The sequence below is a fragment of the Oncorhynchus kisutch genome, linkage group LG19 (assembly GCF_002021735.2).
Source record: "Oncorhynchus kisutch isolate 150728-3 linkage group LG19, Okis_V2, whole genome shotgun sequence".
Taxonomy (NCBI): domain Eukaryota; kingdom Metazoa; phylum Chordata; class Actinopteri; order Salmoniformes; family Salmonidae; genus Oncorhynchus; species Oncorhynchus kisutch.
In genome coordinates this window covers 32382654-32399921 of record NC_034192.2, presented here as the reverse complement: position 1 = coordinate 32399921, position 17268 = coordinate 32382654, and positions in this window count along the sequence as shown.

The following is a 17268-nucleotide window of genomic DNA, read 5'->3' as shown; positions in this document are numbered from 1 at the left end:
GATGACATCGCCGAAGTCGAGGATCGGTAGGATAGTCAGTTTTACTAGGGTAAGCTTGGCGGCGTGAGTGAAGGAGGCTTTGTTGCGGAATAGAAAGCCGACTCTTGATTTGATTTTCGATTGGAGATGTTTGATATGAGTCTGGAAGGAGAGTTTGCAGTCTAGCCAGACACCTAGGTACTTATAGATGTCCACATATTCAAGGTCGGAACCATCCAGGGTGGTGATGCTGGTCAGGCGTGCGGGTGCAGGCAGCGAACGGTTGAAAAGCATGCATTTGGTTTTACAAGCGTTTAAGAGCAGTTGGAGGCCACGGAAGGAGTGTTGTATGGCATTGAAGCTCGTTTGGAGGTTAGATAGCACAGTGTCCAAGGACGGGCCGGAAGTATATAGAATGGTGTCGTCTGCGTAGAGGTGGATCAGGGAATCGCCCGCAGCAAGAGCAACATCATTGATATATACAGAGAAAAGAGTCGGCCCGAGGATTGAACCCTGTGGCACCCCCATAGAGACTGCCAGAGGACCGGACAGCATGCCCTCCAATTTGACACACTGAACTCTGTCTGCAAAGTAATTGGTGAACCAGGCAAGGCAGTCATCCGAAAAACCGAGGCTACTGAGTCTGCCGATAAGAATATGGTGATTGACAGAGTCGAAAGCCTTGGCAAGGTCGAAGACGGCTGCACAGTACTGTCTTTTATCGATGGCGGTTATGATATCATTTATTACCTTGAGCGTGGCTGAGGTGCACCCGTGACCGGTTCGGAAACAAGATTGCACAGCAGAGAAGGTACGGTGGGATTCGAGATGTTCAGTGACCTGTTTGTTGACTTGGCTTTCGAAGACCTTAGAAAGGCAGGGCAGATTGGATATAGGTCTGTAACAGTTTGGGTCCAGGGTGTCTCCCCCTTTGAAGAGGGGGATGACTGCGGCAGCTTTCCAATCCTTGGGGATCTCAGACGATATGAAAGAGAGGTTGAACAGGCTGGTAATAGGGGTTGCGACAATGGCGGCGGATAGTTTCAGAAATAGAGGGTCCAGATTGTCAAGCCCAGCTGATGTGTATGGGTCCAGGTTTTGCAGCTCTTTCAGAACATCTGCTATCTGGATTTGGGTAAAGGAGAACCTGGAGAGGCTTGGGCGAGTAGCATTATTCTGATGTTGACATGCATGAAACCAAGGCTTTTTCGATTACAGAAGTCAACAAATGAGGGTGCCTGGGGACATGCAGGGCCTGGGTTTACCTCCACATCACCCGTGGAACAGAGGAGGAGTAGAATGAGGGTGCGGCTAAAGGCTATCAAAACTGGTCACCTAGAGCGTTGGGGACAGAGAATAAAAGGAGCAGATTTCTGGGCATGGTAGAATATATTCAGGGCATAATGCGCAGACAGGGGTATGGTGGGGTGCGGGTACAGCGGAGGTAAGCCCAGGCACTGGGTGATGATGAGAGAGGTTGTATCACTAGACATGCTGGTTGTAATGGGTGAGGTCACCGCATGTGTGGGAGATGGGACAAAGGAGGTATCAGGGGTATGAAGGGTGGAACTAGGGGCTCCATTGTAAACTAAAACAATGATAACTAACCTGAACAACAGTATACAAGGCATGTTGACATTTGAGAGAGAAATACAGCGAGGCATACAGTAATCACAGGTGTTGAATTGGGAGAGCTAGCTAAAACAGTAGCTAAAACAGTAGGTGAGACAACAATAGCTAATCAGCTAGCACAACAACAGCAGTTAAAATGGCGTTGACTAGGCAGGGAGGGTCGGATTAACTACACACAGAGCCTGAGTGCGGCTGGGGCCGACAGATAAAACATAAACAAGCAGAATGGAGTGCCGTGATTAATGGACAGTCCAGCATGCATCAGCTATGTAGCCAAGTGATCAGTGTCCAGGGGGCAGTGGTGGATGGGGCAGGGAAGGTAGACTGGCGAGTATTATCCAGGTTAAAAAAACTGGCTGGCTGTGCAGAAGGTAAAAGGTAAAAGCCGCTAGCAGTGGCTAACAATGACTAAATAGCTTGTAGCTAGTTAGCAGGTTAGCTTCTGGAGGTTCTTGAATGTGTTCTAAAAATTTAAAATAATAGCGATTCCGTATCACATTGGGTGAGGCAGGTTACCGGAAGGTATAAACGAATTAAAAATCGAAAAGAGATTGAAAGTAAATATGGGTCCAGTGAGTGGTTGGGACGCAGCGATTCAGACGTTTAGCAGGCCTGTGCTAACAAGCTAACAGTTAGTAGGCCGGGGCTAAACAAGGTAGCAATTAGCGGACCGGGGCTAAACAAGCTAGCAGTTAGCAGGCCGAATTAGCAAGCAAGGAGATAGCAAGGGCTAGAAAGTTAGCCTTTGGGGGATGTCGCGATGGGGTGAGTCTGTTTATGCCTCTTCATGCGGTGACATCGATACACCGGTCGTGGGTCCGGATATTGTAGCCCCTTTGAAAAGGCTGGTCTTGGCTCACATCAACACCATCATCCCAGACACCTTGGACCAACTCCAATTCACATACCGCCCCAACAGATCCACACAGGACGCAATCTCTATTGCACTCCACACTGCCCTCTCTCACCTGGATAAGAGAAATGCCTATGTGAGAATGTTGTTCATTGACTACAGCTCAGCGTTCAACACCATAGTGCCCTCTCATCACTAAGCCCAGGACCCTGGGACTGTACACCTCCCTCTGCAACCGGATCCCGGACTTCCTGACAGGCCGCCAGGGTAGGCAACAACACACCTGCCACGTTGACCCTCAACATGGGGGCCCCTTAGGGTAGCATGCTTAGTCCCCCACTGTCCTCCTTGTTCACCCGAGACTTCACGACTCTAGCACCATCATTACATTTGCTGACAATACAACAGTGGTAGGCCTGATCACCGACGACGATGAGACCACCTATAGGGAGGAGGTCAGTGACCTGGCAGTATGGTACCAGGACAACAACCTTTCCCTTAACGCTGGCAAGACCTAAGAGCCGATCGTGGACTATAGGCAACGAAGGGCCGAGCTCGCCCCATCCACATCGATGGGGCTGTACTGGAGTGGGTCGAGAGCTTCAAGTTCCTCTGTGTCCACATCACTAAGGAATTTACATGGTCCACGCACACCAACACAGTTGTGAAGAATGCACGACAACGCCTCTTCCCCCTCAGCAGGCTGAAAAGATTTGGCATGGGCCCTAAAGTGTTCTACAGCTACACCATTGAGAGCATCTTGACTGGCTGCATCACCCCATGGTATGGCAACCGCTTGGTATCCAACTGCAAAGCACTACGTCACTAAGGGCCAAGCTCCCTGCCATCCAGGAACTCAATACCAGGCGGTGTCAGAGGAAGGCCCTAAACATTTTTAAAGACTCCAGCCACCCAAGTCATAGACTGTTCTCTCTGCTACCGCACGGCAAGTGGTACTGAAGCACCAAGTCTGGAACCAACAGGACCCTGAACAGCTTCTATAGCCAAGTTATCATTACTCATTGTGTATGTTTAAAATTTTCTCTGCATTGTTGGGAAGTAAGCGCTTCACTGTTAGTCTACACCTGTTGTTGAAGAAGCATGTGACAAATTACATTTGATTTGATTAGATGTGTTTGTGTGTGTGTGTGTGTGTGTGTGTGTGTGTGTGTGTGTGTGTGTGTGTGTGTGTGTGTGTGTGTGTCTCAGTCACCAGATCTCAACCCAATTGAAGAGTTATGGGAGATTCTGGAGTGGCTCATGAGACGGTGTTTTCCACTACCATAAAAAAAAAAAATTATGGAATCTCTTGTGGAAGAATGGTGTCTCATCCCTCCAATAGATTTCAGACACTTGTAGAATCAAGGCGAATTCAAAGCTGTTGGTGGCCCAACGCCCTATTAAGACACTGTGTTGGTGTTTCATACATTTTGGCAGTTACCTGTACGTCTCACTTACAGATATAGACCAACCGACACTCACACACTTCTCAAACAAAGACACACTCCAGCGTACATTTAGCATATACCCTCTCCCTGATTTGAATAGACTTGGCATTGATGGACACTATGCCTTTGTGTTCCTCTCTCTACTCATTATTTAAGTGAATGAGAGCATGTGTGTGTGCATCCGTGCATGCATTTGTGTGTAGCCCAGTGGCTGCTGCTATGTGGGTCTGACCCCTGCTCTGCCTTTCTTTCTTTCTGTCTCTGTCTGTCTTTCTTTCTTTTCAGGGATGAGGATGACCAACCAGGAAGATCTGCAGGCTGCTGCCTCCTTAGGGCCATTCCATCTAGCAATTAACATCGATCAGTGCTCGTCAATACTGCCAGCGCCCAGACAAAGACCCAGGGTGCATTGTGTGAGCCTTCCCTTTCTCTATCACGCTAGAACAAATCTCCAAACAGCGCTCTGATTATATGAGGGCATTCTGGCTTGACCCCAAGGTCAATATGGAGGCTAGAGCACTAGGCTCTTGATACGACCAGAGACACAAGGTTTTCCTGACCATGTCACCTGACCTGGAAAAACTCTGGGTCCTAACTATAGTCTTTAGGATGAGTTATACCCTATGATATTGGTAGAGCCCGGAGTATTTCATTGACAGATCACAAGGTGAGGTAAAACTTCTGGCCCCAGCTGTGAGGTCACAGGTTAGAGCCCTTCATTGATCACGGCAGGAGGGTCCTCTGGTGAAGAGGGGTTAGCAGAGACAGGTTTGGAAGGTGAAGGGTATGGGTTTATTTTGGGATGGTTTCTGGTTAGGCTGGGTATAGTTGGTTAGGCCGGATCCTCCTCTATTGCTACAAGGACACTGCTATCACCAGGATTTGGTGGTTTTAGGTTGGTCTAGTGCAAAGGCTTATACTCTTAAAGGGATACTTCGGGATTTTGGCAATGAGGTCCTTTATCTACTTCCCCAGAGTCAGATGAACTCGTGGAGACCATTTTTATCTCTGTGTGCAGTTTGAAGGAAGATGCTAACTAGCACTAGCACAATTATTATCTTCCGGGTCATTGTGCTAATGCTAGTTAGCATCGACTCACAAAACGACCTCGAACTTCCTTCATACTGGACATAGAGACATAACAATGGTATCCACAAGTCTGACTCGGGGGAAGTAGATAAATGGCATTGTCAAAAATCCTCAAGTATCCCTTTAACTTTGAAAGACTGGTGGATTGGGTTATTTTTTTGGGGGGGGGGGACTGATGGATTGGGTTATTTTGGGGGGGGGGGCAGTGCCGTGTGTGTGATCTTTGGACAGCGTGCTGTGTGGTTTTCATTAATACTCCTCTGGTCAGATGGTGAGATAACAGCCTAACATCGGTTCCTGGGAGAGATATCCCCGATCTGTTAATCACGAGCCAAGTCTCAGCCGTTCCCCAACATGTCAATGTATGAGACACTTAATAAAGCGGCTTTGATGACAGGGGCTCTTCTTACGAAATGTTTTTGTACATTCGAGTTGTGGAATGTGCACAGTGCGCTGGCTTTGAAATGGGAACCTGTTCACCACTTGTCCACGTCTGGAAGATGAGATCCCCCAGCAGCTGCGACGACGCGACACCAGGAATTAATTAACGAGGGCTGTTTGTGCGATACCGCGCCGCAAGAGATGAAGAGAAACGAGAAATATTGTTTTGATTAGCGGCGATGTTGGTGGCACACAGAGCCTGGTCTGGTTCTCTTGCTTTCAGTGTGATTAATATTGAACGTTTGCGTTCCATGGCCGGGAATCTGTCGCAGCTGTTGTTGGAAAGTGTCTATACATGGACCAGCTGAGCGCTGGAATAACTTTTCTTTGACACTTTCAAGCTGAAGTGTTTCATGCTTGTTTGGAACCATGTCAGCAGGGTTCTTCATGATTAGTTATTCATCTCCCTCTTCGTTCTCACAGCCAGCCATCTCTCATTATAGACAGGCAGTGATGGACTGGGACCAGAAGTCAGCCAGGAAACACACTGGCCCATTTCTTCCCTTGAGGCCCCTCCATTATTAGTAAAAAATATATATAAATTTGGGCTAACGATGGACCAGCCCATCTGGCATTTGCCAGAATTGCCCAATGGCCAATCCGTCTCTGCTTACAGGCTGTGTAATAGGTAGGCCTTTTAGCCTCCCCATATAAGGCCTGACTATGCAGCCTTTAGGGAAATCTGTGTGTTATTGAATAGTGATGGTATAGCAAATTCTAGTATCACTGGCCTCTCAACTGCAATCTAGTGAGTTGCAGTAGAATGCCAGTCATTGCTACTGGTTGGAAGTAGTTTAGGGTGTGAGGCTGCGCTGTAGTTTTGTACGTAGTCAGCTGTAGTGTATGAGGCTCGTGGCTGCTGTGTGCATGGAGTTTGTGTGTGTGTAAGGCGTGTGCTGCGGTGTGTTAGTGTTTGTACGACTCGCGGCTGCACTGGGATTGTGTAAGTGTGTAACGCTTGTGTCTGCGGTGTGTGTGAGGTTGTATGCTAAGGTTATGCGAGTGTGTAAGGCTCGTGGCAGCAGTGTGTGTGTGTGTGTTCTGCTACACTGTTAATGGTGATGTGAATAGCAGCTGTGGTTTATGTTGGAGGCTGATCCTGGTTGTTGCTGTTTCATGTTCTGACGACGATGGAATCTACGGACCTCTAAAACCAAGCTTCTCTCCTCCTCCTCTCCCCCTCTTCCTCTCTACTCCTCCTTTTGATTCTCTCCTCTTCCTGTATTCTTCCTCCCTCACCATTGCCCTTTCCCCTTCCTCTCTTCCCCACCTTCTTTCTGCCCTGTCTCATTCTGTCCATTTCTCTCATTCTGTTATTTATTTTGTATTTTTTTGCTCTCCCTGCCCCCTTAGCCTTGCCACCGGGCAGAGGAGGAACTGTAATGTTTATGAAACCCTTTAATGTGCTATGTAATTACCCTGGCAACACTTCTCATCATTACTCAGGCCAATAAAGCACCTTCGAATTGACATGTCGGAGAGAGAGAAGGGGGGGAGAGGGGAAGGACATAACACACACACTTTCCATGCCCCCCTCAACCCCCCCCCCCCTTCTCTCTTGTCTTTCCTCTGTCTCTCAGTTGGTTCATGTCTCATCTTTCCTTTCATTTTTTTCCCATCCGCCGCATCCACTTTCTTCCATCTGCATACGCTCCTTCCTCCTTCCCCCTTGTTCTCTCTCTCTCTCTCTCTCTCTCTCTCTCTCTCTCTCTCTCTCTCTCTCTCTCTCTCTCTCCGTACCCCTCCCTTCTCACCCTGACTCAAGCCAAATGCCCAGGTGGTAGTCAATTACAGCACATTTCTTTTTTGGAAAAACAAAGGCATTCTTTAGCCTGGTCTAGAGAGACTATTTTGGAAAGGCCTGTCTGTTTGTGAATGAAGGTACCAGCCATGAGAAAGTGAGGGTGAAAGACTGAGAAAGAGAGAGAGAGGAATGGAGGAAGAGAGACACACTCTGAGATTAAGTGTTTGCTTGTGAGTAAGACCTCCTCCACATCAGCAATAAACACACCCTTTCACCTTTCACACTCTAACACACCCACCCACACACCTCTATGTACCTCCGGGCACAACCACCCACTTAAATGGCTCTACCCTTATGCTGAAACCCTAAGCTCTTCTCTTGTTAGCACTTATGCTAAAGCCTCAAGCCTCTCTCTACCTCCACCTCTATTGCTAATGCTAAACCCTCAAGATCCCTTCCCTATGGTTGTCATACGAAGGCCCTTCCTTAGTTCTGTCTTTACTCATTTGAAGCCTAAAACCCCACACCCTCCTCTCTTTCTCGCTCTGCAAAAGCCCTCGTTTGTAAGACAAATATTATAACAAATTAAGGAGCAAAACAATGGGCTGGTGTCGGCCTGACGTCAGCCTGCATTTCATTAGCAGCGCTAGACTAACGCGTTCCATATGGAGTAGCAGCCCGCGGCGGGGTAGCCCCCCGCTGCCCAGCCCAGTCCAGCCCAGCACGGCTCAGCTCATCTCAGCCGGGCTCCTCTGCCACGGGCCCCTGCCTCCACCGACCCCCAGCCAGCCCCCGGCCCTGACGGCCCCCACCATTATGTCATCTTTAATTTGGGCTTGTCACACATCACCTGACACCTACCCCCGTCATGCCGTAACCTTTTGTCCCGTTGGAGAAGAAAAACGTCTCTGGTTTTCTCTCTTCTCTCTTTCTCTCGGCCTGTCTCTGTCTTTTCCCCCCTCTTTTTTTTGCTCACCCCTTTTCTCTTTTTCTCTGTCTGTCAGCGTCTGTTTCGGTGACTGCCTTTCCCCCCTCTCCTCCTCCTTCTTCCTCCTCCCAATCTCCGTACCCCACCTGTCACCCCCTCTGCCCTTTGTTATTTTAAAAGAGGCAGAGTTCAGGGAAACAACAGGAAAAGAGAGAAATGTTTCTGATGGCACCTCCTCCATCCTCTCTGTCACTCGTTCCCTTTTTCCACAGCCTGGCTGAGGGGCAGCGCTCTGACAGACTTATGGGATGACAGTGAAATACAGAAAGTGACAGACAGATGGAATGTGACAGAATTCTGGAATGGGACAGAAACATAGAATGTGACAGAGTTGAGGAATGGGACGTCAATTTGTAAGGGATAATGGAGTGGGACAGGCATGGCCGGCTCCAGGCGTAAGTGACATAAGCGGTCGCTTAGGGCTCCAGGCCACTAGGGGGCCCTTATTTTGTGTGTGTGTGTGTGTGGGGGGGCCATGTCCGATAACAATTTTATATTGGTAAATTAGTCTAGCCACCTATCTAGACTTGTAGTAATCATGACATAATAACGACCGGTCACACAGGGCATGTGCCCAGAGGCACTTACCTACAGGGGGCACCTGTAGATTTTATTAGTCGCTCTCACTCAATTCATTGCAAAATGTGAAAATAAAACAGAAAAAGTATCTCTCTACTTCATGGCAAAATGGGTAGAATTACTGGAAATTAGCTGCATTCGGCGTGGCAGAGTGGGAAATTGTGGTGACCCGGTGTCCAAGTAGGCTACATGTAGCTATGAGTGTGAAAAACATTTAATCACAGATAAGACATTTAACTTGTTTAGTATAGTCCGTTTGTAACTCCACTCACTACTGGCATCTATATAGTCCATTTGTTTGTGTTGTTGGTCTTGGCTAGCTTAATGTTCCCGGTCGGTAGCTAGCTAGCACTGACTCACGTGGCTGCTAGCACCGTCATGAAAAGCAGCATGAGGGAAGCCCTACAATATTATGCTTTTCTAAGTAGTGAGAACGGTAGGGGGCAGGCAATGTTGAAAAACAAGCAGACAACAAGAACACAGCTTTTGAAAGAGGTCAAGTTTTTTCTGTGAGACAATGGGGTAGCCAAGGTGACCATGGGTGGTTTTCCCCCAATGCGGGTGGTGCCGTGACGTTCTATTTAATACTGACTGGGAGTATACACAAGGTGCAAGTTTTGAAATATGGTTGTGGACCAGCAATTTCTTTTCTTGTTATGTCAGTCACTGACAGACAGTCAATTAGCCTTTTCAGCTAACAATTTTGGGGATTGGTAAGTTAGTTTAGCCAGTGATCTAAACTTGTAGTAATCATGCCCTAATACCTCCAGGGGGCCCACAATTTAGTTATCGCTGCCCCATGGCAAAACGAGCAGAATTGCATGACATTTTCTCCCCAACGCCAAAGAGAGGGGGCCACTAAAATGTGCGCGCGTGTGTGGGGGGGTGGAGGACAGAATTGTGGAGAGTGGCAGGGCCATAGAATGTGACAGGACTGTGGAATGTGACAGGATTCTGGAAGGTGGTCGAAGTTTAGAAGTTGATGGAGGTGGGGAGAGGGAGAGAGAAGTACAGAGAAAGCAGTGATAGCAGGAAAGTAACATGAGGAGAAGAATGTGGTTAGCCCTAAGAGAGAAGAATGTGGTTAGCCCTAGAGAGAAGAATGTGGTTAGCCCTAAAGAGAAGAATGTGGTTAGCCCTAGAGAGAAGAATGTGGTTAGCCCTAAGAGAGAAGTATGTGGTTAGCCCTAAGAGAGAATAATGTGGTTAGCCCTAAGATAGAAGGATGTGGTTAGCCCTAAGAGAGAAGAATGTGGTTAGCCCTAGAGAGAAGAATGTGGTTAGCCCCTAGAGAGAAGAATGTGGTTAGTCCTAAGAGAGAAGAATGTGGTTAGCTATAAGAGAGAAAAATGTGGTTAGCCCTAGAGAGAAGAATGTGGTTAGCCCTAGAGAGAAGAATGTGATTAACGCTAGAGAGAAGAATGTGGTTAGCCCTAAGATAGAAGAATGTGGTTAGCCCTAAGAGAGAAGAATGTGGTTAGCCCTAGAGAGAAGAATATGGTTAGCCCTAAGAGAGAAGAATGTGGTTAGCCCTAGAGAGAAGAATGTGGTTAGCCCTAAGAGAGAAGAATGTGGTAAGCCCTAAGAGAGAAGAATGTGGTTAGCCCTAAGAGAGAAGAATGTGGTTAGCCCTAAGAAAGAAGAATGTGGTTAGCCCTAGAGAGAAGAATGTGGTTAGCCCTAGAGAGAAGAATGTGGTTAGCCTAAGAGAGAAGAATGTGGTTAGCCCTAGAGAAAAGAATGTGGTTAGCCCTAAGAGAGAAGAATGTGGTTAGCCCTAGAGAGAAGAATGTGGTTAGCCCTAGAGAGAAGAATGTGGTTAGCCCTAAGAGAGAAGAATGTGGTTAGCCCTAAGAGAGAAGAATGTGGTTAGCTCTAAGATAGAAGGATGTGGTTAGCCCTAGAGAGAAGAATGTGGTTAGCCTAAGAGAGAAGAATGTGGTTAGCCCTAGAGAGAAGAATGTGGTTAGCCTAAGAGAGAAGAATGTGGTTAGCCCTAGAGAGAAGAATGTGGTTAGCCCTAGAGAGAAGAATGTGGTTAGCCCTAAGAGAGAAGAATGTGGTTAGCCCTAAGAGAGAAGAATGTGGTTAGCTATAAGAGAGAAAAATGTGGTTAGCCCTAGAGAGAAGAATGTGGTTAGCCCTAGAGAGAAGAATGTGATTAGCGCTAGAGAGAAGAATGTGGTTAGCCCTAAGATAGAAGAATGTGGTTAGCCCTAAGAGAGAAGAATGTGGTTAGCCCTAGAGAGAAGAATATGGTTAGCCCTAAGAGAGAAGAATGTGGTTAGCCCTAGAGAGAAGAATGTGGTTAGCCCTAAGAGAGAAGAATGTGGTAAGCCCTAAGAGAGAAGAATGTGGTTAGCCCTAAGAGAGAAGAATGTGGTTAGCCCTAAGAGAGAAGAATGTGGTTAGCCCTAAGAAAGAAGAATGTGGTTAGCCCTAGAGAGAAGAATGTGGTTAGCCTAAGAGAGAAGAATGTGGTTAGCCCTAGAGAAAAGAATGTGGTTAGCCCTAAGAGAGAAGAATGTGGTTAGCCCTAGAGAGAAGAATGTGGTTAGCCCTAGAGAGAAGAATGTGGTTAGCCCTAAGAGAGAAGAATGTGGTTAGCCCTAAGAGAGAAGAATGTGGTTAGCTCTAAGATAGAAGGATGTGGTTAGCCCTAGAGAGAAGAATGTGGTTAGCCTAAGAAAGAAGAATGTGGTTAGCCCTAGAGAGAAGAATGTGGTTAGCCTAAGAGAGAAGAATGTGGTTAGCCCTAGAGAGAAGAATGTGGTTAGCCCTAGAGAGAAGAATGTGGTTAGCCCTAAGAGAGAAGAATGTGGTTAGCCATAAGAGAGAAGAATGTGGTTAGCTCTAAGATAGAAGGATGTGGTTAGCCCTAGAGAGAAGAATGTGGTTAGCCCTAAGAGAGAAGAATGTGGTTAGCCCTAGAGAGAAGAATGTGGTTAGCCCTAAGATAGAAGAATGTGGTTAGACCTAAGAGAGAAGAATGTGGTTAGCCCTAAGAGAGAAGAATGTGGTTAGCCCTAAGAGAGAAGAATGTGGTTAGCCCTAGAGAGAAGAATGTGGTTAGCCCCAGAGAGAAGAATGTGGTTAGCCCTAGAGAGAAGAATGTGGTTAGCCCTAGAGAGATGAATGTGGTTAGCCCTAGAGAGAAGAATGTGGTTTAGCCCTAGAGAGAATAATGTGGTTAGCCCTAGAGAGAAGAATGTGGTTAGCCCTAAGAGAGAAGAATGTGGTTAGACCTAAGAGAGAAGAATGGGTCTCAATAAGGGACGTGTTGATAGCTGATGCCGTGTGTGTGTGTGTGTGAGCGCGCGCACAGCGTTGCTTGGTGTCTCTGGTAGCCGTCCGTCATCGCTGTGTTCCCCAGCTTTGCAGTGTTGGTTAGGCATGTCAGCTCCGTCTAGGGCCTGAGAGCACTTTACCGGGACGTGCGTGCCTGTATAGCGGATCGCAAAAGACCCAGCACTATCAAACTTAGCGATAGACCCGTTTTAGACTCCTAAAAAAATCTAACTAAAAAACACTGCTTTCCACTTCATGTGTTGATTTGCAATTGTAGACTATAACTTTTTTAGTTGTTGATGAGACAAATCCAAGAAAGCACGTTGTCATTTCCTTTCCAAAAGAAGTGCGTCTGCCGTGGTCTTCGGACTGTAAGTGATGTCTGACTGAATTGAAGACACAAGCCATTCTTCTTCATCACAGAATAGCATCTGTTCAGTGTTCGGTCTGTAAACTCAATAGTCTTTTGTTCCATTAGAGCACCATAGAGGTCAAGTGGTAGGTCACATTGTGGTGTGATCATAGGCGCGTCTGGTGAGTTTTGGAGTGTTTGGTAGCTTGGTATGTTCGGTAGCGTGGTGTGTTCAGTAGCGTGGTGTGTGTGTGTGTTGGCACGCCGAAGGGTTGTCGGTTCAGTTGCTCACGCTGGTTGGAAGTTTATGAGCAGTATTTTCCGGCTTGCATGACTTAGCGTTTGAAAATCTTCTCACACCCAACATAAACACTCACACAGACACGCATACATATACACACATTGTTGCTCTTGATGATATTCCATGGTATGGTAGCTGTGGCGTATAGATGTGTGCATACAACACACCAGCCAACACTGTTTATGAGGCTCAGATGATGTCAGATGAGTCCTGTTGTTTTTCTCACCCCCCTCTCTGGCTGAGCCAATAGAAACACAGGAGAGGGTGTGTGGTGAGAGTGGTGATTGGCCTGAGGTTGGTTCACATACACATACTGATGCTTATATAAACATTCAAATGAACTTTCACACAAGCATGTTCTTGCATTTGTAATATCGTATGTACATACAGTACCAGTCAAAGTGAGGACACACCTACTCATTCCAGGGTTTTTCTTAATTTTTACTATTTTATACACTGTCGAATAATAGTGAAGACATTAAACAACACAAATGGAATCATGTAGTAACCAAAAAAGTGTTAAACATATCAAAATATATTTTGTATTTGAGATGCTTCAAAGTAGCCACCCTTTGCCTTGATGACAGCTTTGTGCACTCTTGGCATTCTCTCAACCAGCTTCATGAGGTAGTCACCTGGAATCCATTTCAATTAACAGGTGTGCCTTGTTAAAAGTTCATTTGTGGAATTTATTTCCTTCTGAATGTGTTTGAGCCAATCAGTTGTGTTGTGACAAGATAGGGGTTGTATACAGAATATAGCGCTATTTGGTTAAAGACCAAGTCCATATTACGGCTAGAACAGCTCAAATAAGCAAAGAGAACTGACAGCCATTCATTACTTTAAGACATGAAGGTCAATCAATATGGAACATTTCAAGAACTTTGATTGTTTCTTCAAGTGTAGTCGCAAAAACCATCACAATGGTGAAATGACTTTCATGAGGACCGCCATAGGAAAGGAAGACCCAGAGTTACCTCTGCTGCAGAGAATAAGTTCATTAGAGTTACCAGCCTCAGATATTGCAGTCCAAATAAATGGCTCATAGAGTTCAAGTAACAGACAAACCTCAACATCAACTGTTCAGAGGAGACTGTGTGAATCAGTCCTTCATGTTCGAATTGCTGCAAAGAAACCACTACTAAAGGACACCAATAAGAAGAAGAGACTTGCTTGGGCCAGGAAACATGAGCAATGGACATTAGCCCGGTTTAAATCTGTCCTTTGTTCTGATGAGTCCAAATCGGCGTGTCTTTGTGAGACGCAGAGTAGGTGAATGGATGATCTCCGCATGTGTGGTTCCCACCATAAAGCATGGAGGAGGTGGTGTGATGGTGTGGGGGTGCTTTGCTGGTGACACTGTCAGTGATTTATTTACAATTCAAGGCACACTTAACCAGCATGGCTACCACAGCATTCTGCAATAATATGCCATCCCATCTGGTTTGCACTTAGTGGGACTATCGTTTGTTTTTCAACAGGACAATGACCCAACACACCTCCAGGCTGTGTAAGGGTTATTTGACCACGAAGGAGAGTGATGGGGTGCTGCATCAGATGACCTGGCCTCCACAATCACCCGACCTCAGCACAATTGAGATGAGTGAAGGAAAAGCAGCCAAGAAGTGCTCAGCATATGTGGGAACTCCTTCAAGACTGTTGGAAAGGCATTTCTCATGAAGCTGGTTGAGAGAATCCCAAGAGTGTGCAAAGCTGTCATCAAGACAAAAGGTGGCTACTTTTAAGAATCGAAAATATAAAATATATTTCGATTTGTTTGACACTTTTTTGGTTACTACATGATTCCATTATCTATTTATTAGTTTAGATGTCTTCACTACTATTCTACAATGTAGGAAATAGTTCAAATAAAGAAAAACCCTTAGTAGGCCTGTCCAAACTTTTGACTGGTACCGTACATGCAAAAGAATACCGTATGCACAATCACATAAAAAAAACATGCATAAACTCAGTCTCTTGAGCACACATATGCACGCAGGGTGGGCGTACAGACGCACACACACATACATACACACACGCATACACCAAAAGTCCTTTCTGATCTCCAGCTGGGGTCCCAGCTGCAGTGATGTCATCGCTTTCTGCCACTTTGGTGATTGTGACTCTTACTGAAAACAGAGCACTTTGATTCTGCTTCAAGACCAGTCACAGTGCAAGAGCACACACACACACACACACACACACACACACACATACACAGCATATGTATTGGACGGGGACACACTCCTTGTCATAGGTAATGCCTGCACAGGAGATGAAGAGTAAAGCAAAAAGGTGTTTATTCCCAAGAGAGCTGTACTTTTGTGTTTGTGTGTGTGAATACTGAAGGTTTGATATGAGAGCAGAGATAAGAGATGTGGGAATATCTGCTCCGCTTCTCTCAAAGCTATCCCCAAATACATCCTTCATATCTCTCTCGCTCTCTCTCACACACACACACACACACACACACACACACACACACACACACACACACACACACACACACACACACACACACACACACACACACACACAGGCGCACACACACACACACACACACACACACACATACACACACACACAGGCGCACACACACGCTAGCGTAGGCTGACAAAGTCAGTTACAAGGCTCTGTGAAAGGTCTGCCAGTGTAAAAACCTGAAAACATATGAGAACAGGCCTGAACACTTTCCCCATGTTCTGGTCCACCTGGAGTGGTCCCAGCCCCCCCACTACACCCCCTCCCCTCTCCTCGATACTCCCCAGCTTACTGCCACTGGCACTGTCCCATGTTCCCAACCCTGCAATCTACTCCAGCCTCTGTCCCCTCCCTCTGTCCCCTCTCCCTTCCACCCCTTCATCCATCCCCCTCTTTCCCGCCACCCCCCCCTTCTCCCTTCTCCCCTCTGCCCCCTCCTCTCCTTTACCCCTTTCCTCTAATTTCTGCTCCCCGTGCCCTCCCTACCCCTGTCCCCTCTCCTCTGAGTTGTATACACTCGTCTGTTGGCATGTCTTCTCTCTTTCCAGGCTTTGAAGACAGTTCAGACTGCTAATAAAAGACAGGTTCCCACCACAACAAAAGGGACCAGCACTGGCTTTGAATAAACAGTTTACCCCCCCCCCCCTCTCCCTCTGTGTTTTTTTACTCTTGGCTTGGGGGGAAATATGTGCACTTGCTATGTTTTTTCCATGTGATCACAATGCTCTGGAATAGATTAACAGAGTGTAGGAAGGAGGGAGAGGGGGAAGAGAGAGGGAGGGATGAAAAAGAACAGAAGAGGGAGAACAGGGGGGAAGGACAGAGGGAGAGAGCAGGTAACCTTGGCCTGCAGTGGAGGGAGTGACAGACAGGGAGAGAGGACGAAGCGCGTGTGTGTGTGCGCGCGCATGTTCGTGTGTGTGTACATGCCTGTTTTAGAGAGAGAGAGAGAGAGAGAGAGAGAGAGAGAGACGGAGAGAGGAATGGAGGAAGAGAGTGGCACTTGAGTCACACTGATCTCCCCTCATCTCCAGCACAGTACACTCCCCTTAACACTCTAACCTTCCAAAGCTCCAAGACTCACTGAAGCTCTATCAACCAGACAGACACACGCAGACACTCTGAGAGGAGCAACTGAGAACAGCCAGTCTGGCAGCATGCAATACGTTCCCCAGGCCAGCCCAGCCCAACCCAGACTAGACCAGACCAGACCGTACCAGCCGACAGCAACCAACAACCAACAACCATACCACAACCACCAACTACCTGTCTCTCTCAACCTGGGCCTCTCGCTCTCCTTCTGCCCCTCCCTCTGTCCCTCATCCACCTCTCCCATTCTCCTTACTTTGTACTTCAATCGCTCTTTCTCTCCTTCTCCCTCTCCCTCTGTCGTCCTCTGGTACTGGAAGGCGTGTTACCACAGCCCTGGAGCTCAGAGTAAATTAATGGTCTGTAAATTAATATGTGTGTGTGTGTGTGTGTGTGTGTGTGTGTGTGTGTGTGTGTGTGTGTGTGTGTGTGTGTGTGTGTGTGTGTGTGTGTGTGTGTGTGTGTGTGTGTGTGTGTGTGTGTTTGTGTGTGTGTGTGAAGCTGCAAACCTCAGGCTTATTGGAGTTATTAGAGTGCTGGCTGAGCAGCACCAGATGGGCAACTAAGCACACACACACACACACACTTTGGCACTTATCAACGCATACATTGACACTACAAATATGAATACATATATTACATAACTACATACATGCACATAAACATAGTTGAAATGCACACACACATACACACACACACAGCTGCCATACACCCCTGAGCCCGATGGCTATCCCTTCTTTCGGATGATGATGGAGTGAGAACGAGAGCACACCTTTATTTCTATCACAGAGCTAATCTATCGCTCTTCACCTCCCTTACATCCCTCCCTTCTTTCTGCCTTTCTCTCACCAGACCCCTTCATCCCCTCCCCCATCTCCCCACCCGCTCTGTGCGTCAATTGTATACTCTTTCCCCTCTCCCCCCTCTCTTTTCTCCATCTCTTCGTCTTTCCCCTCTCCCCCTCTCTTTTCTCCATCTCTTCGTCTTTCAACTCTCCCCCTCTC